Raw genomic sequence first — 26,109 nt, 5'->3', positions numbered from 1 at the left:
ATTGACGTGGAAACAATCATACTCCTAACAATTGGCAATTTAAAAAGGTAGGGTGTTATTTTTGTCACATAAGTGGACACATATTGAAACAGTGCAAAGTGACATTTAAACAGGCTTCCAGGCAACAATCGAAGTCTAATGAAGTCTATAGTGTAGAAGAGCCAGAAACAGCCAATTCTAACATTTATTCATTATTCAACATGAAAGCTGGGAAGACAGAGCCGACTATTGTCACAGTGCAAGTGAATGGTAAACCCTTAAACATGGAAGGAGACACGAGTGTTTCTACCACTATAATGGGAGAACACACTTTAAGACATTTAAATAAACAATTAAATTTGGAACAAACATCTGCCAAGCCGAAAATATACACAGGTGAAGAAATCCAGGTAAAATGTATCACCAGAATAACTGTTTATTATAGGCATCAATCGGCACAGCTACCTGTGATGGTGGTAGAAGGTGAAGGGCCAAGACTTCTAGGGCATGATTGGTTGAAAGAGATTAAATTAAACTGGTCTAAAATCTTCCAGTTGTGAGCAGGGGGACTACCAGAACTGCTAAAAAAACATGACACCATCTTCAAGGATGAACTGGGAAAAATCCAAGGCCCAAAGGCCAAGGCTTACATGGATCCAGAAGCAACTCCTCGTTTCTTGAAAGCAAGACCGGTGCCAAACGCCCTGAGAGAGAAGGTTGACGCTGAGTTGAACCGGCCAGAGAGGCTGGGTGTCATAAAAGAAGTTCAGTTCTCAGAGTGGGGCAGACCCATAGTCCCTGTACTTAAATCAGACCAGACCACCCGGATCTGTGGGGACTATAAACTAATGGTTAACAGAGCAGCCAAACTGGACAGGTGCCCTATTCCCAAGGTTGAAGACCTCGGTGCCAAATTAGCAGGAGAGACAATGTATACAAAGCTTGACATGAGTCACGCACATCAGCAACTGGAGCTGGATGATGCCTCCCGAAATTTATGAACATAAATACCCACAAAGGGTTATATCAATATGCACACCTGCCCTTCGGTATTTCCTCGGCCTGTGCCATTTTTCAGATGACGATGGAGAACTTGCTACAGGGACTACCTCAAGTTGTGGTCCACCTGGACGATGTACTGAGAACTGGATTCACAGAAAATGAACACTTGGCTAACCTAGAGGAAGCCCTGAAATGATTTTTAGAAGCAGGGGTGCACCTGAAGAAGGAAAAATGCACTTTTCAGGCAAATGAAGTCACTTATTTGGGCCACTGGGTAAATGCCCAGGGTTACACCCTGTTGAAGAAAAGGTTAAAGCAATCAGAGAGGCACCTGCACCTAAGAACACCTCTCAACGTAAATCATTTTTAGGGATGAAAAATTATTATGGCCGATTTCTACCAAATTTATCAACAGTTCTAGCCCCTCTACATTCACTGCTCAAGGCAAACTAGTGTTCGGTTTGGGAGTCATCCCAAGAAGAAGCCTTTATGGAAGTAAAACAGCTCTTGCACTCTTCAAATTTGTTAGTGCACTACGACCTGGCAAAGGAATTGTTGCTAACCTGCGATGTGTCCTCCTATGGAGTGGGAGCGGTACTATCTCACAAGGTGGACAACAGTACAGAGAAGCCAATAGACTATGTATCCAGGACCCTTACCACAGCTGAGAAAGAATATTCTCATTTCGAAAAGGAAGGTCTGTCAATTATATTTGGTGTAAACAAATTCCACCAATACATGCATGGATGACACTTCATGATAGTATGAGACCACAAACAACTTTTGGATCTGTTTAACGAGTAAAAGGCTATACCTCCCATAGCTTCTGCATGAATGCAAAGATAGGCCCTAATTTTGGCATCAATATGAATACACCTTTGTACATAGACCAGGGATTCATATAGCAAGTACCGATGCCCAATGACCATGTCCCAATTCCCCAAGAGATCATATTAGTGATGAATTTCCTGGATTCCTCGCCAGTTTGTGTCAGGCAGATAAGAAACGGGATGAATTGTGATCCAGTCCTGTCTTGAATGAGAGACCAACTGTTACATGGTTGGTCCTAGGAAACAGTCTCTGATGAATTGAAGCCATTTTTCGACCGAAGACATGAGAAGAGCAGTCAAGATGGTATTCTATTATGGGGTGCATGAGTAGTAGCTCCTTCACAAGGAAGGGAACCACTCTTAGTAGAACTACATAGTGCCCATCCGGGAATCTCAAGTATGAAGACGGTAGCGCAAAGTTATCGTTGGTGGCCGGGAATGGATGGTGATATTGAAAAGGTGACTAAACATTGTTTTCAATGTCAACAGCTACAGGAGTTGCCGGTGGCAGCCCCATTACGCCCATGGGAGTAGTCTGGCAGACCCTGGTTGCGACTGCTCATAGGTTACATCGGTCTTTCTTTGGAAACATGTTTCTACTAATTATAGATGCTCATTCTTAGTGGTTAGACGTTTATGAGATAAAGTCATCATCGTCAGGCACTACTATAGAAAAACTACGCCAAAGATTTGCGATCCATGGATTGCCAGAGGTAATCATCTCAGATAATGGGACTGCATTTACAAGCCCTGATCTTCAACGATTTGTCAGCATCAATGGTACTAACCCCGTGAAGGCTGCACCATACCATCCGTCGTCTAATGGACTGGCAGAAAGAGGTGTACACACTTTTAATGAGGGAATGAAGAAGTTAACAGATGAATTGTTGGAAAGTAGACTCGCTTGCTTCCTATTTCACTACAGAACAGCACCGACCCCACCCCCCCAACCCCCTCCCCCCGACCCAACAGTACGACAGGAGCAACACTTGCAGAGTTACTGATGAGGTCTAGTTTTCGACCAAGACTAAGTCTAATACTTCCCAATTTGGAGGGGAAGGTGGAGAAAAGTCAAGGGAAACAAAAAGTGACTTATGATTTGCATAGTCGTGAGCGACAATTTACTATTGGGGAAGCAGTATGTGTAAGGAATTTCAGTGGAGGACCGAAGTGGTTACCTGGTAAAGTAAGCTCTGTGACTGGACCACGTGGAAGTGGAGGGCCGGATCACCCATAAGCATGTGGATCATTTAAGAAAAAGAGTGATACCCCAACAAAATGATGTTCCACCTGTAACCATTGCTGAACCTGTGGTTCCTGCTGAAGTTGTTCAACCAAGGATAGGCATGCCAGATATCTCTGAACTGCCTGTGCCTAATGAGGTACCTGATGTTAAAGTGGTTCAAGAGAACTTGTTTCCTATAAAAGAATCAGAAGTCGTGGAGCCACAACGTTCCACATGGATCAGGAAACCACCTGGAAGACTGAACTTGTAACTTCATGACCTGTGTAAATATTGCAATGTCATGAGATGCATATCCTTGTAAATACAAAATGTACAGAAAAGTTAAAGGGGGGGAATGTCGTAACTATAGTTTTGATAAATGTAGGACTGTAGCTTTAAGGATAATCCTATGTTGTAAGATCACATGATCTGTGTAAACCAATGCGTTAGCAGCACGGGGAGCCTCGAAGAGAGAGTTACCCTTTAGTCATGGAGTTTGATGCACATGTGTAGTTGCTGCTGCTGTCTTGTAAATAAAGTTAAATGTGCCCACCAAAAAAGTTGCCTAGAAAATCAACTCTAACAGAAACGTTAGCTCTGTTTCTCTTTCCAAAGATGCTGCAAGACCTGCTGAGTTTTCCAGCACTTTCAGTTTTTCTTTCAGATTTCTAGCATCCACAGTATTTTGCTTTTATCCTAGAATTAGAGGTTATGGCGAGAAAGAAAGGCTTGAAAAATTGAAGCTTTTTCACCAGAAGAGAAAGAGTGAGGTGAGACGATGGAGGATTTCAAAATAATAGCAGGCAAATTGTGAAAGTTTGTGTCAGTGGTTGTTGAATTGTTAACATGGGAATATTAGTGGAGAATTATCACTAAAAGGTCAAAGGGCGAGAACAGAAGAAATACTTCAAACATTAGAATGAGAATTATTTTATCATAAGTGGCTGTTGAGAAAGAGACTGAGGATCAGTAAAAAGGAAATTAGGTCAGTGTTTAAAGAGGAAGAATTTTAAAACGGTGTATCAGATAGGTGGGGAAATGGAATTAGATTGGGGAATAGTAGCCCCCAAGTGGACGACTAATTAATTAGTATTGCTAATTAGTATTGCTGCTAACAAGTTACCCACCGCTGCTAGTAAGGCAGATAGCCGGTGCCAGTCAGACCCTGGCTCCAGCAAGATTGCTAGGAGGAAGGATCAAGTCAGGGAGCTTTCCAATAAGAGATTTTCTAATTTTGCTCCCAGTACCACCTCCAAATCCATCTCTGTGGGACCAGGAGAATTGCACCTATGGAGTGGGCAAGGCAATGGCATTAGATTAGATAACAGTAGCTAAAGAGTTAGCACCACTACAGCTGGAATGGGATGAATGGCATCATTTATTACATAAATTGGGTTATAACTACTGATTGTCAAGGTGCCTCAAAAGTTATCAGCACGTCTGAAAGGGTTAAATGTGAGATTTGATCCTAATGGTATTTATAGGGAAGAGATAGTGACAATGTCCAGGGAAAAAGATCAGTCAGAAATGAACACTCAACCTGCTGATGCAGAGGTGAGATTCCTCCCAATAGAGACACAACCAATACAAGCTCTTCCAGGTTTTGCAGTGATATACGTATGGCTGTTAGTTAAAGGCAGATGTGAGCCTATTTGAAATAAACAGGTTGATGTCCCATTAAAATAGCGAAGAGGAAATTGTCACAAAGAAACATTACATATTCATCCACTAACACCACAAATAGTGCCTTCACATCCTATGTTATAAAGTTCAGACTGCAGAAATTTGTTGCACTAATTTTACAGGCATGAAGCCAGTGTAAGAGGGGCCAATATGGCAGGTAGTGCCTGGTGCTCAATCAGCAACGGAGGTGCGCTGACAGCTTATCAGTAAAAGTCCCTGTTTAGGTGTCCAGGACCTGGCCTGAAACCATTGTTAGCCCTTTTGCATGTTCAAAACACAGGTCCAAGGACTGCTTGAGGCTGTCTTTGCACAATGTGTCAGCGAATGACCTGACATGTTCCAAACACACTGCTGTAAAATTTTCAGGCACTTGGAGGTCAACTAATGGCTGTAACAGGGACAGCAAGAGGCTCTCTCTCAAAAGATAAGTTTAATTTTTTTTATGTATCCCATTGCGGAGCCATGAGGCACAGGATTGTTCTCCCAGGTTCTGCTCACGTCTGACCTTCATTCTCCCGGGATCGGTGAGCTCTCCCTGAGGTTCTAACTGGTAATAAATAAATGAGGCTGGGGGACTAATTTCCTCTGGTCCTGCCACCGGCCTTGTAATAAATGCGCATCATGAGCTGCACTGGGGTTGTGCACCAATTAAGACACAATCACATTCCTCGGTTCATATAACTTTCTTTTATAAAATGCAAAGAGAATGCTTTAATATGGCGATGTCACTCTTACTGAAACCTGCAAACAGAGCACCAAGTCCCAGAGTGAGCAGCATGAAGAAAAATAAAATGGACCATAAAGGTGACCATGGCAACTGTGCAAGAGCCTCTGGGTAGGCGATGAAAGCCAAACTGAAACCTAAACAGTGGATAAAATTGAAATCACTAAAATTAAAGGTGCTTGCAAGAGAAACACTGAAAACTGATATAATCTATTTAAAATCCATTAATTGATTTACACTTCAGCTTATTAAAAGGAATTACCTTTTGCTCAGTATTTGTGTATTCAGTTTTAGGTTTTGTTATTTATTTCATCAGGTGGAATAATGTCTGTGATGGAGAACGAGGCAGTTTCCATTGAGGAGAATAAAAGCAAAATACTGCGGATGCTGGAAATCTGAAATAAAAACAGGAAATGCTCGAAAAATTCAGCAGGTCTGGCAACACCTGTGGAGAGAGAAACGGGAGTAATGTTTTGAGTCTGTATGACTCTTCTTCAGAGCTAAGAAGAGCCTTACGGACTTGAAACGTTAACTCTGTTTCCCTCTCCGGACCTGCTGCCAGACCTGCTGAGTTTTTCCAGCATTTACTGTTTTTCTTCCATTGACAAGACTCAGTTGCTATCAGTTACATAAATAAAAATAGCAGTGCTGTATTCTCCTCATCTACTGCTGCTCACAGGGTAGACAGGGTGGACACACAGGTCTAGCTTGAAGGAGGCAACACCCCAGCACAGAGTACACAGACAGAGGGTCTCAACATGACAGAGCAATGGTGCGTCAGGAGGCTCAGGTTGTCACAGTAGGTTGTTGCTGGCATCTGCAGCCTCCTGAAACAGTGGCCTGAATTAGAATTGGGATAATTCCCAGCTCCGCAAACCTGATGTGGGAAAAAATACCCCAGAAGTTTGGATTTTTGATCTTAATTGGGGGTTTGGTGGGTGAAACTGGAAGTCATGGCGGATGACCTTGCAAAGAGGTCAGAGGCTGGCGGGTGTGGACGCGGGCTGAGCGGAAGGCCGGCCTTGGTGCTCCAGCAATTTGTCAAGGCTATAGATATAAACAACAAAACAAAAACAGCCCTCCAGCCCTCATCCCTCATACCCCCACACACTCCCCATGCCCTATCACTGCTACCCAACCCATGTCCCCCACCTACCCCCCATGGACATACATACGAATGAGGAGCAGGAGTAGGCCACTCAGCTCCACCATTCAATAAGATCATGGCTGATCTGACTGTAACCTCAACTTCACATTCCCACCTACCCCCCAATAACCTTTCACCCCTTTGCTTATCAAGAATCTATCTACCTCTGCCTTAAAAATATTCAAAGACTCTGCTTCCATTGCCTTTTGAGGAAGAGAGTTCCAAAGTCTCACGACTCTTTGAGAGAAAAGATTTTGACCCATCTCTGTCTTAAATTGACAACCCCTTAATTTTAAATAATGACCCCTAGTTCTAGAAATATCCTCTCCACATCGGCCCTGTCAAGACCCCTCAGGATTTTAAAGGTTTCAATAAAATCACCTCTTACTCTTCTAAACTCCAGCGGATACAAACCTAGCCTGTCCAACATTTCCTCATAAGATAATCCACCCATTCCAGGTATTGGTCTAGTAAACCTTCTCTGAACTACTTTCAATGCATTTAGATCCCTCCTTAAATAAGGAGATCAATAATGTACACAGTACTCCAAGTCTCACCAATGCCCTGTATAATTGAAACATAACCTTTCTACTTTTGTAATCAATTCCCCTCACAATAAATTATAACATCCTATTAGTTTTCCTAATTACTTGCTGTACCTGCATAGTAGTCTTTTGCAATTTATGCACTGGGACACCCAGATCCCTCTGCATCTCAGAGATCTACAGCCTCTCACCATTTAGATAAGAAGCTTCTTTTGTACTCTTCCTGCCAAAATGAATAATTTCAGATTTTCTCACATTTTACTCCATTTGCCAGGTCTTTGCCTACTCACTTAGAATAAAGAAGAAGAACAAAGAAAAGTACAGCACAGGAACAGGCCCTTCGGCCCTCCAAGCCTGCACCGATCACATTGCCCGTCAACTAAAACATTTTGCACTTCTGGGGTCCATATCCCTCTATTCCCATCCTATTCATGTATTTGTCAAGCTGCCTCTTAAACACCACTATCGTACCTGCTTCCACCACCTCCTCTGACAGCGAATTCCAGACCCTCACTACCCTCTGCGTAAAAAACTTGCCCCTCACATCTCCTCTATAGTTTTCTCCTCTCACCTTAAATCTATGTCCCCTAGTAATTGACTCTTTCACCCTGGGAAAAAGCTTCTGTCCATGCCACTCATAATTTTGTAAACCTCTATCAAGTCGCCCCTCAATCTCCGTCGCTCTAGTGAGAACAATCTGAGTTTCTCCAACCTCTCCTCATAGCTAATAACCTCCAGACCAGGCAGCATCCTGGTAAACCTCCTCTGCACCCTCTCCAATGCCTCCATATCCTTCTGGTAATGTGGTGACCAGAATTGCATGCAATATTCCAAGTGTGGCCTAACCAAGGTTCTATACAACTGCAGCATGACTTCCCAGCATTTATGCTCAATACCCCTGCCAATGAAGGCAAGCATGCCATATGCCTTCCTGACTATCTTATCTACCTGCGTTGCCACTTTCAGTGACCTGTGGACCTGTACACCCAGATCCCTCTGCCCATCGATGCACTTAAGGGTTCTGCCATTTACTGTATAACTCCTGCCTGTATTAGACCTTCCAAAATGCATTACCTCACATTTGTCCGGATTAAACTCCATCTGCCATTTCTCCGCCCAAGTCTCCAACCGATCTGTATCCCGTTGTATCCTTTGACAATCCTCTTCACTATCTGCAACTCCTCCAACCTTAGTGTTGTCTGCAAACTTACTAATTAGCCCAGTTACATTTTCCTCCAAATCATTTATGTATACCACAAACAGCAAAGGTCCCAGCACTGATCCCTGTGGAACTCCACTAGTCACTTAACTTAACCTATCAATATCCCTTTGTAGCCTCCTCATGTCCTCTTCACAGCTTACTTTCCTACCTGTCTTTGTATCATCAGCAAATTTAACAATTTCAACCTCATTGGGCCCTCATACCCTCCATGCCAACCTATGTCCCTCTATCCACCCTTATGGCCCATTATAGCACCTATGCCAACTTAGTGTCAACTCATGACAACCCATGCATCCCACCCATCACACTTATCTCTTACACCCACCATGCAAGTCATGCAGTATCAATCATGGGCAGAGCTCAGGACCCATGCTGACATTAAATAAAGTTCTTAAGTGTCTATTGATGAATTCACTAGCTAAAAAAACATTCTCATTGATTAAAAAGAAACATTCACTCCATTTAAATTCCTTCAATCCCTTATGAAAACATATGTTCATAGTACCACTTCAAAGTGTTTATAAGCAGTTGGAGTTGTCAATTAAGCAGTGAATTGATGGTGTTAATGAAAGATTGTGAAACCAGCCATGCAGTGCTATTTCTTTATAATAACCCTCAGGCTTATGTCAACAGACAGAGTGAAGTAACAAGCACCGATTTTTTAACACTGCAAACTGTTTTTTTTTAATTTGAGGATTAGGAGAGTTAAATCCCTTGACAGATTGAAAGCTTTCTTGACGGTTCCAATGAGCTTGACCGTTCTAAAGAGTTTATGCACTTTTTGTACATATTCTTTTCTACTTTAACAATCCCAAAGGGCCTCTTACCTCTCCCAAAGGTGTCCTGGGACCATATCCAAAAGGGTATCCTACCTCTCCCAAGAACTCCGGCAGCTTTTGATTTCCCCTACCTGGTCTAAAGTGCACGTGTCATGTTTTAGACATATCACTAGCCAAAATCAGATCTGAATGAAGCAGCTGCAATTTAACATGTACAGTTGCCCTTGTGAACCACAGATGTGCCTCATATTTAGAACCCAGACCCACTTCCAACCTTGCAAATTGGCAGGGGCCGGGATCAGGGACAGGACTTCTGGATCCGAGCCTCTGCCATCATTTTTGCAAAGACAGAGAGCCTCTCCATCTGCGAAAATGGAGGCCAATAGCTTCTTCCAAGAGAACCAGGTGGACATGCGTTACCAATGGTTGTCAAGATCATTTCTTCACCTCTGGCTCCTTCCAGGGATTTACTGCTGACATGATGGGGACAGTAGCACTGTAGTAAAGTTACTGCACTCATCATGTAGATGTCGGCGTATAAGATGACCTTTGAATTCTTGAACAATCCCTCCAAAAACATGGGTCAACAGTGTGTACATTGAGTATAAAAGTGAATCACCAGCATGGTGTGGGTGGTCACCATTTCAAAATGTGAAAAAAAACTAATAATTCTCATTAAATTAATGTGATATGGTTTATTTATTCATGTCTCCTCTTTCATTCATTATTTCACCGCTCTCTCTTTCATTCCTCCCCAACTGGCCCCCTTCCCAATTTCTTTTTCCCTGTCTCCATCTACACTCAGTTGATCTCTATTATGCATTTGTGGGATATGAGCATTTGTTGCCTATCCTTAATTGTCTTGTGGTGGTGACCTGCCTTCTTGAACTGCTACAGTCCATGTGGTGTGGGTACAACAGCAGTGCTGTAAGGGAAGGAGTTCCAGGATTTTGATCCAGTGATAGTGAAGAAATGGCGATTTATTTCCAAGTCAGGATGGTGAGTGTCTGAGAGCTGAACATGCAGATGGTGGTGTTCCTATGTGTCTGCTGCCCTTGTCCTTCTGGGTGGTGGAGTTTGTGATTTTGGAAGGTGCTGAAGTGGGAGGCTTGGTGAGTTGCTGCAGTGCATCTTGTGCTTGGCACACACTGCATTGGTGGTGGAAGGAGTGAAAGTTGAAGGTGATGAGTAGGGTGCCAATCAAGTGGGCTACTTTGCCCTGGATGGTGCCAAGTTTCTTGAGTGTTTTTGGAGGACTTTACAGGGTGGAAGCTGAGGAGTTGATTCCTTAGGTTGCAGAGTCCAGGACGAAGGATAAGGGGTCAGTCATACAGGACGGAGTTGAGCAGAAACTTCTTTATTCAGACATGTAAATCTTTGGAATTCTCCAATAGGGAGCTGTGGATATTCAGCCGATGAGGGGATTGAAGTATATGATCAATTGATTTTTGGGCACTAAGGGAATTGAGGGATATGGGGATCAGGTAAAGAAGTGGTCTTGAAGTAGAAATTCAGCCACGATCTTATTAAATGGTGAGGCAGCTGCTGTCTGGCAGACTCCTACTCCTATTGTGTTTTATAAATGGTTATCAGTAATATGCTATCAATGCATAAGTAAATTAATGGCTATGACTATATATATTTATATATAGTTTACTACTATGTATATAGTACATGTATATACAACAGCAATTTAGATATCAGTGCTGAGTCAGTCAGAACTGCACTTGTCCTTCCGCGTGTGAAGATCACCAGTTCCAGCTACACTCCAGAGACTGAAGCGCTGATTAATGACTTGGTGATAGACAGGGCGTGTGGGTCCAATATCCCATGGGAAATCTGAGCATAAGTTCAGAAGGTCTGTCTATGGTATTTTAATGTGCGGATTTTTCAGGATCATTTGATCTCTGGGTTTGGTGTTGGTTGCACTCATGTGATGAGGACTCCTATGATGCAATTGCAACTGCAGTGTTTCAACAGCCAATCAGAATTTTGAGGAGTTGGAGGCAAGAGAAGTGCCAACTCCAGACTTTCCAGCTCATTATTCAGCTCCAGTCCTGGATCCAAATGTTGATTACTATGTCCAGAATTTACCGTTCCTGTTTGCAGCAGGTGTGTTTGGCAGCATGAGCGGAAAATATTGCGAGATGACCCTTGTCGGAATCATACCCCCCTCACGTCAAATATACTGCCCATATTGGCGTGAGGTGAGAGTGACTGCCCTTGACATTAGGCAGCATTTGATCAATTGTGGCTTCAAAGAGACCTAGCAAAACTGGAGTCAACGGGAATCAGGGGTAAACCTCTCAACTGGTTGGAGTCATACCTAGCACAAAGGAAGATGGTTGTGGTCGTTGGAGGCCAATCATCTCAATTCCAGGGCATCACTGCAGGAGTTCTTCGGGGTAGTATCCTCGGCCCAACCATCTTCTGTTGCTTCATCAATGATCTTCCTTCCATCATAAGGTCAGAAGTGGGGATGGTCGCTGATGATTTGCACAATGTTCCATACATTCGCAACTCCTCAGATACTGAAGCAGCCCATGTCCAAATGCAGCAAAATCTGGACAATATCCAGGCTTGGTCTGACAAGTGGCAAGTAACATTCATGCCACACAAGTGCCAGGCAATGACCATCTCTAACAAGAGAGAATCTAACCATCGCCCTCTGATGTTCAATGGCATTACCATCACTGAATCCCCCACTATCAACATCCTGCGGGTTACCATTGTCCAGAAATTGAACTTGACTAGCCATATAAATACTACGGCTACAAGAGCAGGTCAGAGGCTATGAATCGTGTGACAAGTACTCACCTCTTGACTCCCCAAAGCCTGTCGACCATCTACAAGGCACAAGTCAGGGTGCGATGGAATACTGAGATAAAAACAAAAAGCTAAAAGCTACTGCGGATGCTGGAAATCCAAAACAAAAACAGAATTACCTGGAAAAACTCAGCAGGTCTGGCAGCATCGGTGGAGAAGAAATCAGAAATTGGAGAGACCAAACGCAAACTGGGCCACCACTTTGCAGAACACCTGCGGTCTGTCCGCAAGAAAAACCCAAACCTCCCTGTCGCTTGCCATTTTAACACTCCACCCTGTTCTCTTGCCCACATGTCTGTCCTTGGCTTGCTGCATTGTTCCAGTGAAGCCCAACGCAAACTGGAGGAACAGCACCTCATCTTCCGACTAGGCACTTTACAGCCTTCCGGGCTGAATATTGAATTCAACAACTTTAGATCTTAAATTCCCCCTCCCCCCACCCCCACCCCCACCCCCACCCCGTTTCTCCCCCCTCCCCCTTTTTTTTTTTCAATAATTTATATAGATTCTTCTTTCCCCACCTATTTCCATTATTTTTAAATCTAAAACTAAAACCTTTAGTCTTTCCACCCCACCCCCACTAGAGCTGTACTTTGAGTGTCCTGTCTTCCATTCTTAATTAGCACTTTTCTTAGACAAATATCACCACCTTCAACACCTCTTTGATCCTTTTGTCTGTGACATCTTTTGATTATCTGCTCCTATCACTGCTTGCTTATCTCCACAATCACCACACCCTCAACTTCTCTCTCCCCCCGCCCCCCCACCTTAAACCAGCTTATATTTCTCCCCTCTCCTAACTATGCTTCAGTTCTGCCGAAGGGCCGTGAAGGCTCGAAACGTTAACTGATTTCTTCTCCACCGATGCTGCCAGACCTGCTGAGTTTTTCCAGGTAATTCTGTTTTTGTTTTGCGATGGAATACTCCCCACTTGCATGGATGAGTGCAGCTCCCACAACACTCAAGAAGCTCGATATCACCCGGGACAAAGCAGCCCACTTGATTTGCACCCCATCCACAAACATTCACTCCCTCCACCGCCAACGCACAGTAGCAGCAGTGTGCACCATCTACAAGATGCACTGCAGGAATTCACCAAGGCTTTTTCGGAAGCACCATCCAAACCCACAACCACTACCATTTAAAAGGACAAGGGCAACAGATATGTGGGAACACCACCACCTTGAAGCTCCCCTCCAAGTCATTCACCTTCCTAGCTTGGAAATATATCGTTATTCCTTTGCCCCTTGCAAATTAATGAGAGTTTTAAGCGCCTGCGGAACAAATAGATGACTGGGTAAATTGTAGAATCCCGTTGTGAAAAGTGGGCAGGGAACAGTCACTGATGGAGGCACTCAGAGCCCCTTGCAATGTGTTTATTAAGGTTTGGACCAGTATCCCTCATGGCTAAAGTTAACAGTGCAGCTTTGCAGTGCAGGTTAAGATAATTCCTGCGCTTGAGCTGAGAGCACAGCATGAAGCTGAGTGGCCTATGGAGCAGAAGAGGAAGATGGTGATGGGGGTGCCTGGCTTGGCAAAGGGAGGAGCACCACCCTCAGGTTAAAGATTCAGCAGGGCCACCTCTGCACACAGCTGAAGATCCACAGTGAACTGTCGCTCGTAGGTACCTTGCTAGACCCAGGTTCTATAGATGGCGAGATGAGCGAGAACCAGTGTCGCCGAAGACTGCGAATGTCTAGAGAACTAGTCGGCCACATCTGCCACCTGCTGCAGGATTTGATGTCACGGGGAGTTGGAGGAAATCTACTGCCAGTGGCTGTGAAAGTGACCACGGCACTCAATTTCCATACCAGTGCCTCCTTTCCAGGACTCCACAGTTGACCTATGCGGGATCTCACAAGCCTCTAGCCACAGATGTGTCTAGGAGGTCATGGACGCCATCTTCAGGAAGGCACAGAACTTGGCGAATTTTGACCAGAATCAGGAAAGCCAGGAAGTAAGAGCGTTGGGATTGGTGCAGTTCTCTGGTTTTCCACAGGTGCAGGGTGCCATTGACTGCACACACATGACGCTTAGATCTCCATGGCAGGAAGCAGTCAACGATGTCAACTGCAAGGGCTTCCATTTGCTGAATGTTCAGCTAGTCTGCAACTGCCACAAATGCATCCTACAGGTCTGCACATGATTCCCAGGGAGTGTCCATGACTCCTACATCCTCAGCAGGTCTCAGATCCCTGGCATTTCCCAGGGTCCACAGAGGCTGCAGGGTTGGCTCCTCGGGGACAAGGGCTACCCAGAGAGGACTTGGCTGATGATGCCCTTGCGGCGGCCTCAGACTGCAGCAGAGCGACGGTATAACGAGGCTCGTGCAGCGAATGGGGCTTTGGTGGAGCAAACAATCAGAGGTCGGGGTTTGGAGGAACAGGGGAATCGGATGGACTGGGCACTCCTGGACACTTGGGTGGATGGCCGTGTGGTGTGCACAAGCTGATCCTGCTCCCTATGGGAGCCCAAGGGCCCCTGGCTGCCTTCTTGAGACGAAGGGGCAGTTAGAATGAGTTTGAGATGCTCCGTGCACCTCTTGCGTTGACATTGATGGATATCACAAAGGGCTATAGCAATGGAGTACAGCTCCGGCAGCAGTGCAGGACCAATGTTCTGAACCAAGGTCCGTGATAGATCTTCCATTGGTGTGTCTGTGGGTTCCTCTTCTGAGGAGACCTCGTGGCTGAAGTCGATAACCTGGCTCAGGCCTCCCTTGGCTTCTTCCCAGCTGTGCCTGCAAGAGAAAAGATAGATAATTAATGCATGGCAAGGGACAGTGAAACAGGAGGCATCGCTCACAGTATGGTTGTTTGATGGATGTTGTAGTGTTGGATCCTCACTTGGTTGAGCACCGCCAACCTCACCGTCAGCACAGGACCGGTCCAGCTCCTCACCGGCCAGCTGGATGGCTCAGTTTTCAAAGGCCATGAGGACCTTCAGCATGGGCATTCCTCCCCACCGTCTGGGACGTCTCCTTGTTGTTGTGGGCTAGCTTATCCTGCATGGAGACAGATGGAGAGAGTGTAAGCAAGGTGCCTGCCAGGCCAAATGAGAAGGAATCCTGGCATGTGTGGAGTGTGAGTGGTGCAATGGACGGCATGGGGACATGGGCAGGGGAGATGAGGGTGTTTGTGTGAGAATGGGTGGCGATGCCCCTTGAGCTGGCAGTGAGTGCATACCCTGTGGATGTGTGCTGGACTTGTGAGTTGGGAGTGATGAGTAGAGTGACTCACCCTGGCAGAATGGAGGAGATCATACATCCTCTTGTGGCACTGGGTGCCTGTCCTCTTTTGGAGGTCATTCGTGCTCACTACTGCTGCCACCGCCTGCCATGCTGGATTGGTGAGCTTGGTGGCTGGCCTTCGCCCAGAGCAGAGGTACAGGAGTTTGCAACAGGCTTCCACTGCATCCAGCAGGCGCCCCAGAGAGGCATCGCTAAATGTGGGGGCTGCTGTCTTCTTTGCTTCCAGGGTCATCTGTTGCCTGGAGCAGTCCCAGTCTGTACACATGAAGTAGGCTGCTGTCTTCTTTGCTTCCAGGGTCATCTGTTGCCTGGAGCAGTCCCAGTCTGTACACATGAAGTAGGCTGCGCTTTAAATATGGCACCCATAGCGAAGAAGCACTGAGGTCACAGCCCGACTGCCAGTGATCTGGTGTGTTGCCCGTATACGCATTATTAATGTGGCAGGACACACCGGGAGGTGGATGAATCCACCTTTGCGGCTGGCAGAAAAAATGTCTTTTTTTACGCCCGTCACCAAACTTAGTGCAATTCAGGGAAAATTCTGCCTTATACGAACAAACAAAATAGGAGCAGGACATTCGGCACCTCGAGCCTGATCCACCATTCAATAAGATCATGGCTGATCTTCTTGTGTTTCGACTTCCACATTCTCATCTACCCCCAATAACCTTTGATTCCCTTGCCTAACAAGAATCTATCTACCTCTGCCTTAAAGATATTCAGTGACCCCGCCTCCATTGCCTTCTGAGGCAGAGAATTCCAAAGTTGCACAACCCACTGAGAGAAAAACTTTCTCCTAATCTCTGTCCTAAAAGGGCAACCCCTAATTTTAAAACAGTGCCTCCTAGTTCTGGACTCACCCACAAGAGGAAACATCCTTTCGACATCCACCTTGTCAAGGCCGTTCAGGATCTTGTATACTTCAGTCAAGTCTAATGATGACCACAAAATCATTGCTGATTGTTGTAAAAACCCATCTGGTTCACGAAATGTCCCCCAGAGAAGCAAATCTGCTGTCCTTACCTGGCCTACATGTGACTCCAGGCCCACAGCAATGTGGTTGGCTCTCAAAAGCTGTCTGAACAAGGGCAATTAAGGTTGGGGAATAAATTCTGGCCGAGCCAGTGATGCCCACATCCCATGAATGAGTAAAATAGAAATGCTCACTCTCTAGAGGACCAACTCTCACTTTACTTACTCTTTTCCTTTTAAATACCTGTAGAAACTCTTGCTATCCATTTTTACATTTCTAGCTAGCTTTCCCTCAATTTCTTTCTCCCGATTAACCTTTTAGTCATTCTCTGCTGTTCTTTATATTCTGACCAGTCATCTGACCTACCACTTGTCTTTGTGCAGTTAAATGCTTTTACCTTAAGTTTGATGCTTTCCTTAACTTCTTTAGTTAACCATGGATGGTTTAGAATTTTTCTTTATCGTAGGAATAAACTTATTCTGAGCAGTCTGAGATATCCCCATAAATGTCTGTCACTGCTTCTCTATTGACCTACCCTCTAGCCTAGTATCTCAGTTCACTTCAACTCAGCTTTCACCCCCACATAGTTGCCTTTATTGAAGTTCAAAATACTAGTCTTAGACCCACTCTCCTCCCTTTCAAACTGGATGTAAAAGTCAATCATATTGTGGTCGCTGCTACCAAGGGGTGTTTTCACTCTGAGGTCATTAATTAACTCTGTCACATTACACAATACCGAGTCTAATCTAACCTGCTCTCTGGTTGGTTCCAGAACATGCTGTTCTAAGAAACTATCTCAAAAGCATTCTATGAACTCCTCATTCAGGCTATTACTGCCAAATTGATTTTTCCAATTTGTATGTAGATTAAAATCACTCGTGCTTACTGCTCTCCCTTTATGATAAGCACACAATGTTTCTTCTTGCATATTTTGTCCTTCATTGTGGTTATTATTAAGGGGGCCTGTAGACCACTCCCACTAGTGACTTCTTTCCCCTACTACTCCTCATCTCCACTCAAACAAACTCTATATCCTGATCTCCTGAACCAAGGTTATCTCTAACTATTGCACAAATGCCATCCTTGATTAACAGTGCTACCCCTCCACCTTTACCTAGCTTCCTATTCTTTCAATACCTCTCAATATTCAGGACCTAATCCTTGTTATCATGCAGCAAGATCTCCATAATGGCTAACAAGTCATGTTTATTTACTTCAATGCGCACTATCAATTTGTTTACTTTGTTAAAAATGCTACACACATTCAGATACAGAGCCTTTAGTTTAGTCTTTTTGTTATCTTTGTAACATCTAGTCTTAATTATTTGTGCATTTTTAGGTTTTTTTCTCTGTCCCTTCCTCCCATTCTCTGACCCACATTTCCAATATTACTATTTTCCCTATCTCCCGCACATCCGCTCTCACACCTTCCTCTCCCTCCCATGCTAGGGTGCCCCTTGTCCTCACTTATCACCCCACCAGCCTCCGCATTCAAAGGGTCATCCTCCGCCATTTCCGCCAACCACCAAACACATCTTCTCTTCACCCCCCCGGCGGCATTCTGCAAGGATTGTTCCCTCCTGGGCACCCTGGTCCACTCCTCATCACCCCCTACACCTCAACCCCTTCCCATGCAACCGCAGAAGGCGCAACACCTGCCCCTTTACTTCCCCTCTCCTCACTGTCCAAGGACCCAAACACTCCTTTCAAGTGAAGCAGCATTTCACTTGCACTTCCCTCAATTTAGCCTATTGCATTCACTGCCCCAATGTGGTTTTCTCTACACTGGAGAGACCAAACGCAGACTGGGTGACCACTTTGCGGAACACCTTCGGTCTGTCCGTAAGCATGACCCAGACCTCCCTGTCGCTTGCCATTTCAACACTCCACCGTGCTCAACACTCCACCGTGCTCTCATGCCCACATGTCCATCCTTGGCCTGCTGCAATGTTCCAGTGAAGCTCAACGCAAACTGGAGGAACAGCACCTCATCTTCCGACTAGGCACTTTACAGCCTTCTGGACATAATAATGAGTTCAACAATTTTAGATCATGAACTCTTTCCTCCATCCCCACCCCCTTTCCGATCCCCCTTTTTTCCAATAATTTATATAGATTTTTCTTTTCCCACCTATTTCCATTATTTTTAAATGTATTTCCATCCATTGTTTTATCTCTAACTTTTAGCCTATTTTGATCCCTTCCCCCCACCCCACCCCCACTAGGGTTATCTGTACCTTGCTCATCCTGCTTTCTACCCTTAATGTCACCTATTAGCACATTCCTTAGATAATATCACCACCTTCAACACCTCTTTGTTCTTTTGTCTATGACATCTTTTGGTTATCTCCACCTATCACTGGCCCTCTAGCCAGCTCTACCTGAACCACCACCCCCCCCACCTTAAACCAGCTTATATTTTACATTTTTTCTATTTTTCCTTAGTTCTGTTGAAGATTCATACGGACTCGAAATGTTAACTGTGTTCCTGTCCACAGATGCTGTCAGACCTGCTGAGCTTTTCAAGGTATTTTTATTTTTGTTTTGGATTTCCAGCATCTGCAGTTTTTTGCTTTTATCTTACTATTTTCCACTCTTACCTTGTCTCTACCCTTTAATATATCACATCTTTCCACATTTGATTCCTTGTCCCCACTATTTAATTTAAAACCCTTTCTACTTCCCTAGTTGTGCGGTTCATAAGAACACTGGTTCCAGCACAGCCCAGGCGTAGAGCGACCCAATGGCACAGACCCCACTTTCCCCAGTATTGATGCCAGTGCCCCGCAAACCAGAACCCACTTCTCCCACACCAGTCTTTGAGCCACATATTCATCTCTAATTTTATGTACCCTGTGCCAATTTGCACGCGGCTCAGGTAATAACCTTTGAGGTTCTGCTTTTCAATTTAGAGCCTAGCTCCTCATACTGTCTACACAGAACCTCTTTCCTAGTTCTACACATGTCATTAGGGTCTACACAGACCACAACAACTGGATCCTCCCCCTCCCACAGCAGGTTCCTCTCCAGCCCCAAGCAGATATCCTGAACCCTGGCACCGGGCAACACAGCCGTCTGGACTCTCACTCTTTGCTACAAAGAACCATGTCAATCCCCCTCACTGTACAGTTCCCTACTGCCACTATATTCCTTTTTGCTCCCCCAACTTGGATGGCTTCCTGTACCATGGTGTCATGGTCAGTTTGCTCATCCACCCTACAGCCCCCACTCTCATCCAAACAAGCTGAGGGAACCTCAAACCTTTTGGAGCTCTCACTCCTGCACTCCTACCTTCTGGGTCCCTCTTACCTTCTTCACTCGCAGTCACACTTTCCTGTCCCCCAACCACTGACTAAACCAGAAGACCCTATCCTAAAGAGTGTGATTACCTCCTGGTAATAATGCATCCAGGTAACTTTCCCCCTCCCTGATGTGTCGCAGAGTCTGCAGCTCAGCCTCCAGCTCAACGGCTCTAAGCCCAAGTTCCTCAGGCCGCAAACATTTACTGCAGACGTGTTTGCCCTGGGTCACAATATTATCCAGGAGCTCCCACATGCTGCAGCCTTGACACATCACCTCTCCTGTCATCCTTAATGTGTTTTAAATAATTACTTAATTATATTATTCCCTTATTTATGTTGCTTTTTAAAATATTCTATGAAATTTATCACAAATTTGTGTTCTATTTTAAACCTTAGGGATAGAATAGAACTTACCCACTTACCAGATACTCACCAAACAGCAGCTCCTTTCCCTGTAGTAGAATAAGAACCAATTGCTACAAGGTGAGAAAGATTGAAAAAATAAATGAACATTTCCTTTCCCCCCGCCCTTCCCCAAACTCCCCCAATTACCAAATTCCAAGTCTGCACTCAGTTTCCTGAGCTGCACTCATTTTGCCTTGGCTGCACTAAAGAGCCCTGAATTTATAGTAAACTGAACTGGTGCTACAGTAACCAGATTCAACCAGTTAGCTAATTAACTACTCAGCTCCTACAGCTGAGAGTGAGTTTACCCTGCCTAAACTACAAGAAAGAAAGTACACAGCACTTTTCAGTTATTGCTAATTGCAGACTAGGTTAGATTTTAAGAGCAATATTTAAGAACAAAATTAACACTTTAAACCTCACCACCCCCGCCCCCCCCACCCCACTCATCAGACTCCAAGTCTGCACTCAGTTTCTTCAGCTGCTCTTATTTGCATGTTGTATATTGTATGTCTGTAAAATGGAACAATTGTGCGTCATGTCATATCAAACCGATTGTGAGATGGTTAAAGTTGTATGAGCCTGATAGCTTTACACTTCTGCTTATACCTCTGTGAATTACAAGCAGCCGATCAGTTAGTGTGGTGGTGCCTTTTGTAAACTTCAGCAAATTTATACCAAACTATTTCTAGTTCTAAACTACTGGATCCAGATGTTACCAACAGAATGGAAAGGCTGAGATTCCCTCATCTCCAGATTAGAAACATTTTAACAGAAGACAGTCAATTTAAGTCTGAAGGTACCTGACTGTGCAACTTCTGAAACAGGCTTGCCTTGTACATGAGCCATGTGTCCCAAGATGGAGAAGATGGCAAATCCAGCAAACACACTCGTAGCACAATTAACAACACAGACAACAATGGTATCTCTGTAGCAGTTATTGTGGAATTTGTTATAGGATGACAGCGTTACTAAGCCTCCCCAGCTGATTGAGTTAGGATAGAATATTTGTATTGCAGCATCCTTCCAGACCTGGTAAATAGAAAGGAGGATTAGTCAGCATTGGGAGATTTCAAAGAATATCTTAATTTTGAATGTCCTCTTACATGTTACTGTGTTAAAATTAAATGACCCACACACATGTTTTGATACAGCATTTAACTGAAATTTTTATTATTTAACTTGTTATAGGCAACTACACTGAAACAGGTATCAAAAAGTTTATGGCAGCCATTGCTCTTCATCATGAACCCATGACATCTTTTCCATTCACATCACGCCCCATCCTGTCTCCCACCATCTGTCCTGTCCCATCATATTCTAAGAACATAAGAAATAGGAGCAGGAGTAGGCCATTCGGCCCCTCAAACCTGCCCCGCCATTCAATAAAATCATGGCTGATCTGCCCCAGGCCCAAACTCCTCTTTCGTGCCAGCTCCTCATAGCCCTCAACTCCCCGATATTTCAAAAATCTATGTACCTCCTCTGTAAATACTTTCAGTGATCTAGCCTCCATAACTCTCAGGGGTAGAGAATTCCAGACATTCTCTACTATCTGAGAGAAGAAATTCCTTTACATCTCAGTTTTAAATGAGTGTCCGCTTATTTTGTAACTATGTCCCTTAGTTCAAGGTTATCCCAATAGTGGAAACATCTTCTCAGCATCTACCCTGCCAAGCCCCCTCAGAATCGAGTACGTTTCAATAAGATCACCCCTCATTCTTCTCAACTATAATGAATAAAGGCCTAACCCGTTGAGCCGTTGTAGATATGTCAACCCCTTCATTCCAGGAATCAGCCTAGTGAATCTCTTTTGAACTGAATCCAATGCCAATATATCCTTTCTTAAACATGGGGACCAAAACTGTACACAGTACTCCAGGTGCGGCCTCACCAACACCCTGCACAGTTGAAACAAGACTTCCCTATTTTTGAACTCCAACCCCCTAGCAATACAGGCCAAAATTCCATTTGCCTTCTTAGTTACTTGCTGCACCTGCATGCTAACATTTTGTGTGTCATGCACAAGAACACCCAGATCCCTCTGTGCTGCATTTTTTTGGAATCTCCCTCCATTTAAATAATATTCTGCCTTTTGATGCTTCCTATCAAAGTGCATGACCTCACACTTTCCAACATTAAACTCCATCTGCCAGGTTTTTGTCCACTCGCTCAACCTATCTATATCCCCTTGCAGAGTCCTTATGCCCTCATCACAACATGCCCTCCCACCTATTCTTGTATCATCAGCAAATTTGGATACATTACACTCTGCCCCCTCCTCCAAGTCATTAATATAGGTAGTAAATAATTGAGGCCCTAGGGCTGATCTTTGAGGCACTCCATTAGGCACTCCACTAATCCTGACTTTGTCTTCTGTGTGTTAACCAATCCCCAATTCATGCTAATACAGTACCCCCAATACCGTGAGCTCCTATTTTGTGCAATAACTTTTTTATGTGGCACCTTATTGAATGCCTTCTGAAAATCCAAATACACTACATCTGCCAGTTTCCCCTTATCAACTCTACTTATATCCTCAAAGAACTCTAGCAAAGTTGTCAAACGTTATTTCCCTTTCACAAGACCATGTTGACTCTGTTTGATTGTGTTAGGCTTTTCTAAATGCCCTGCTATTTCTTCCTTAATAATGGACTCTAGCAATGACAGATGTTAGGCTGATTGGCCTATAGTTTCCTACTTTTTGTCTCCATCCCTTCTTGAACAGGGGCATCACATTAGCAGTTTTCCAATCTGCTGGGACCCTCCCGGAATCCAGTGAGTTCTGGAATATTTTAATCAATGCCTCCTCCATCTCTGCAGCCAATTCCTTTAAAACCCTTGGATGCAGGCCATCAGGTACTGGCAACTTGTTGGCCTTTAGTCCCATTTGTTTGTCAAATAGAGACTGTTACAAGATTTTTCCTCCCATTAGCTCCCTGCTTAGCTGATAACTTTGCAATGTTTATAGTGTCCTCCACTGTGGAGACTGATGCGAAATATTGGTTTAAATTATCTACCATTTCCCAGGTCCCCATTATAATTCTCCAGTCGCATCCTCTAAGGGTCCCACGCTCACTTTAGCCACTCTCTTTCTTTTTATATACCCGTAGAAGCTCTTGCTGTTTGTTTTTATATTTCTTACCAACATACTTTCATAATCAATTTTCTCCCTCATTATTAGCTTTTTAGTCATCCGCTACTGGTTCCTAAAAAAAATCCCAATCCTCTGGCCTACCAATGGATTTCACCGCTTTGTTTGCCTTTGTTTTTGATCGGAACTCTCCTTGACCGCCTTTGTTAACTACAGGTGGTTCAGCCTTCTCGAGTCTTTGTTGTTGACTGGGATAAATTTTTGCTGAGCATTATGAAATATTTGCTTAAATGTCTGCCACTGACCTTCCCCTTAATCTATTTTCCCAGCCTGCTTTAGACAACTCTTTCTTCATACATCTGTAATTGCTCTTATTTAAGTTGAGGACGCTGGTTTGAGACCCAAGTTGCTCGCCCTCAAACTGAATTTGAAATTCTATGTTGTGATCGCTACCCCCTAGAGGGTCTTTAACTACAATATCTCTTATTAATCCCACCTCGTTACACATTACTAGATCTAAAATAGCCTGTTCCTGGCTAGGTTCTACAATGTATTGCTCTAAGAATCAATCCCTGATGCACTCTACAAATTTGTCTTCCATGTTACGTCTTCTGATTTGTCTGGTCAATATGCAGATTAAAATCACCCAAGACAATTGTAGCACCCTTCTTGTATGCCTCCATTATTTCCCAATTTATACTTTGTTCTACAGTGAGGCAACTCTTCCGGGGCCTATAGACGACTCCCATCTGTGACTTCTTCCCCTTGCTATTCCTTATTTCCACCCAAACTGATTTCACATTGCGATCTATTGTATCTATATCATTACTCACTAGTGCACTGATACCTTCCTTTATTAACAAAGCTACCCCACCTCCTTTTCCTTTTTGCCTACTTTTCCAGAACCATCGAATACCCTTGAATATTGAGGCCCCAATCTTGGTCACCCTGCAACCATGTCTCTGTAAAAGCTATCAAGTCATATTTATTTATTTCTATTTTTGCCATCAACTCATCTATCTTGTTACAAATGCCACGTGCATTCAGATAAAGAGCCTTAAGCTTTGACTTTTACCATTATTGCGCATTCTGGTTCTAATTTCTGCTGCACTATTCTGCTTATATTTTCTGCCCCTTCCTGTCACACTTTGAATATTGTTTGCCTCTTCACTACCCTGCACCTCTGCTCTCTCATTTCTTTTTGATTTTTCAAACTTCCCTTCAATTGAACCCTACCCCCACCCCACCCACTAATTAGTTCAAAGTCCTATCTAAAACCTAGTTATACGATTCACCAGGACACTGGTCCCAGCATGGTTTAAATGAAGCCCGTTCCACAGAACAGCTCTCTCCTTCCCCAGTACTGGTGCCAGTGCCCCATGAATCAGAACCCACTTCTTCCACACCAATCTTTGAGCCACAGATTTACCTCTTGAATCTTATTTACCCTACGCCAATTTACACATGGCCCAGGTAGTAATCTGGAGATTATTACCTTTCTGGTTCTGCTTTTTAATTTAGCCCCGAGCTGCTCGTAGTCCCTCAGCAGAACCTCTTTCCTAGTCCTAACTATGTCGTTGGTACCTACATGGAACACGACAACTGGATCTTTTCCCTCCCGCTCCAAGTTCCTCTCCAGCCCAGAAGATATGTCCTTAACCTTGGCACCAGGTAGGCAACACAGCCTTCGGGGCTCTCTGTCTGTGCTGTGCTATCCCCTATTACTACTACATTTCTCTTTTCTCCCCCAGCTTTAATGACACTCTGTGCCACTGTGCTGTGGTCAATTCGCTCAATCTCCCTGCAGTCTGTGCCCATGTCCACACTGGGAGCAAGAGCCTCATATCTATTGGACAAGGGCATTGGCTGAGGCTCCTCCAAAGCTAAATTCTGGATCCCCATACCTGCATCATTCACAGTCACACCCTCCTGAACCTGACTATGGTTCAAATTTGATGTAATTAATCTAAGGGGTGTGACTGCCTCCTGAAACACAGCGTCCAGGTAACTCTCCCCCTCCCTGATGTGCCGCAGTGTCCACAGCTCGGACTCCAGCTCATCATCTCTGAGCCGGAGTTCCTCAAGCAGACAACACCTGCTGCAGATGTGCTCACCATGGATTGCACCAGCATCCATCATGTCCCACATACTACAGCTGCAACACATCACCTGCCCAGCCATCTCTATTCTATTTAATTGATTAATAAATATTTTAAAAGTGAATTTCTTAACTGTACTGTTCAGCTGTAATAACGTCTCCTGATTGAAACCACTTGGCGAATCAAAAGAGACACGGAAGAGATACCCACCAATCACCTACCTGTTTGCCTTTGGCGTCACACTTCGGCTCTGACAGGTAGAAACAGGTCCTCCTCTCACACTGTCCTCTAGGTGCTGCTGACTGCCTGTCCCAGGGTCCTCCTCACACACTCTCCTCTAGGTGCTGCTGACTGCCTGTCCCAGGGTCCTCCTCCCACACTCTCCTCTAGGTGCTGCTGACTGCCTGTCCCAGGGTCCTCCTCTCGCACTCTCCTCTAGGTGCTGCTGACTGCCTGTCCCAGGGTCCTCCTCTCGCACTCTCCTTTAGCTGCTGCTGACTGACTGCCTGTCCAAGGGTCCTCTTCTAGCACTCCCCTCCTGATTCTATCCAATCATATCTTATCACATCTTTATCCTATTTTAGTCCTTTCAATCTGCTACCATCTAGAAGCCAAAAATCATAAATTAACCACTCAGGCTTATCCCAAGGATTCAGATAAAACTTTCTCCTGAACCTAAACTCCACGTGATATCAAGAAGCGGCTGAAGGCACTGGATACAGCAAAGGATATGAGCCCTGACAATATTCCAGCAATAGTGCTGAACATTTATGCTCCAGAACTAGCCATGCCCCTAGCAAAGCTGTTTCAGTACAGGTCCAACACCTGCATCTACCCGGCTATGTGGAAAATTGCCCAAGTGTGCCCTGTACACAAAAATTAGGACAAATCCAACCCAGCCAATTCTGCCCCATCAGTCTATTCTCCATCATCAGTAAAGTAATGGAAGGGGTCATCAACAGTGCTACCGAGCAGCACTTGCTTAGCAATAACCTGCTCACTGAAGCCCAGTTTGGGTTCCACC

At 44.5% G+C, this 26,109-nt stretch overlaps 1 pseudogene across 1 annotated transcript in view; it reads right to left on the bottom strand.

Annotated features, from left to right (window-relative positions):
- The window catches only part of LOC144683673 (sodium- and chloride-dependent neutral and basic amino acid transporter B(0+)-like), a 70,131-nt pseudogene that overhangs the window by 12,014 nt on the left and 32,008 nt on the right, over positions 1 to 26,109 (bottom strand). The window contains exons 8-9 of the transcript XR_013577312.1: positions 20,696 to 20,924; positions 5,455 to 5,580 (exon numbers count right to left, since the gene is read on the bottom strand). The product of XR_013577312.1 is annotated as a sodium- and chloride-dependent neutral and basic amino acid transporter B(0+)-like (transcript). The remainder of the gene's footprint in view (positions 1 to 5,454; positions 5,581 to 20,695; positions 20,925 to 26,109) is intronic.

Source organism: Cetorhinus maximus, chromosome 8, assembly GCF_964194155.1.
Source record: "Cetorhinus maximus chromosome 8, sCetMax3.hap1.1, whole genome shotgun sequence".
NCBI lineage: Eukaryota > Metazoa > Chordata > Chondrichthyes > Lamniformes > Cetorhinidae > Cetorhinus > Cetorhinus maximus.
Note: the sequence above shows the minus strand (reverse complement) of the source record. Positions and strands in the feature narration are given on the sequence as shown.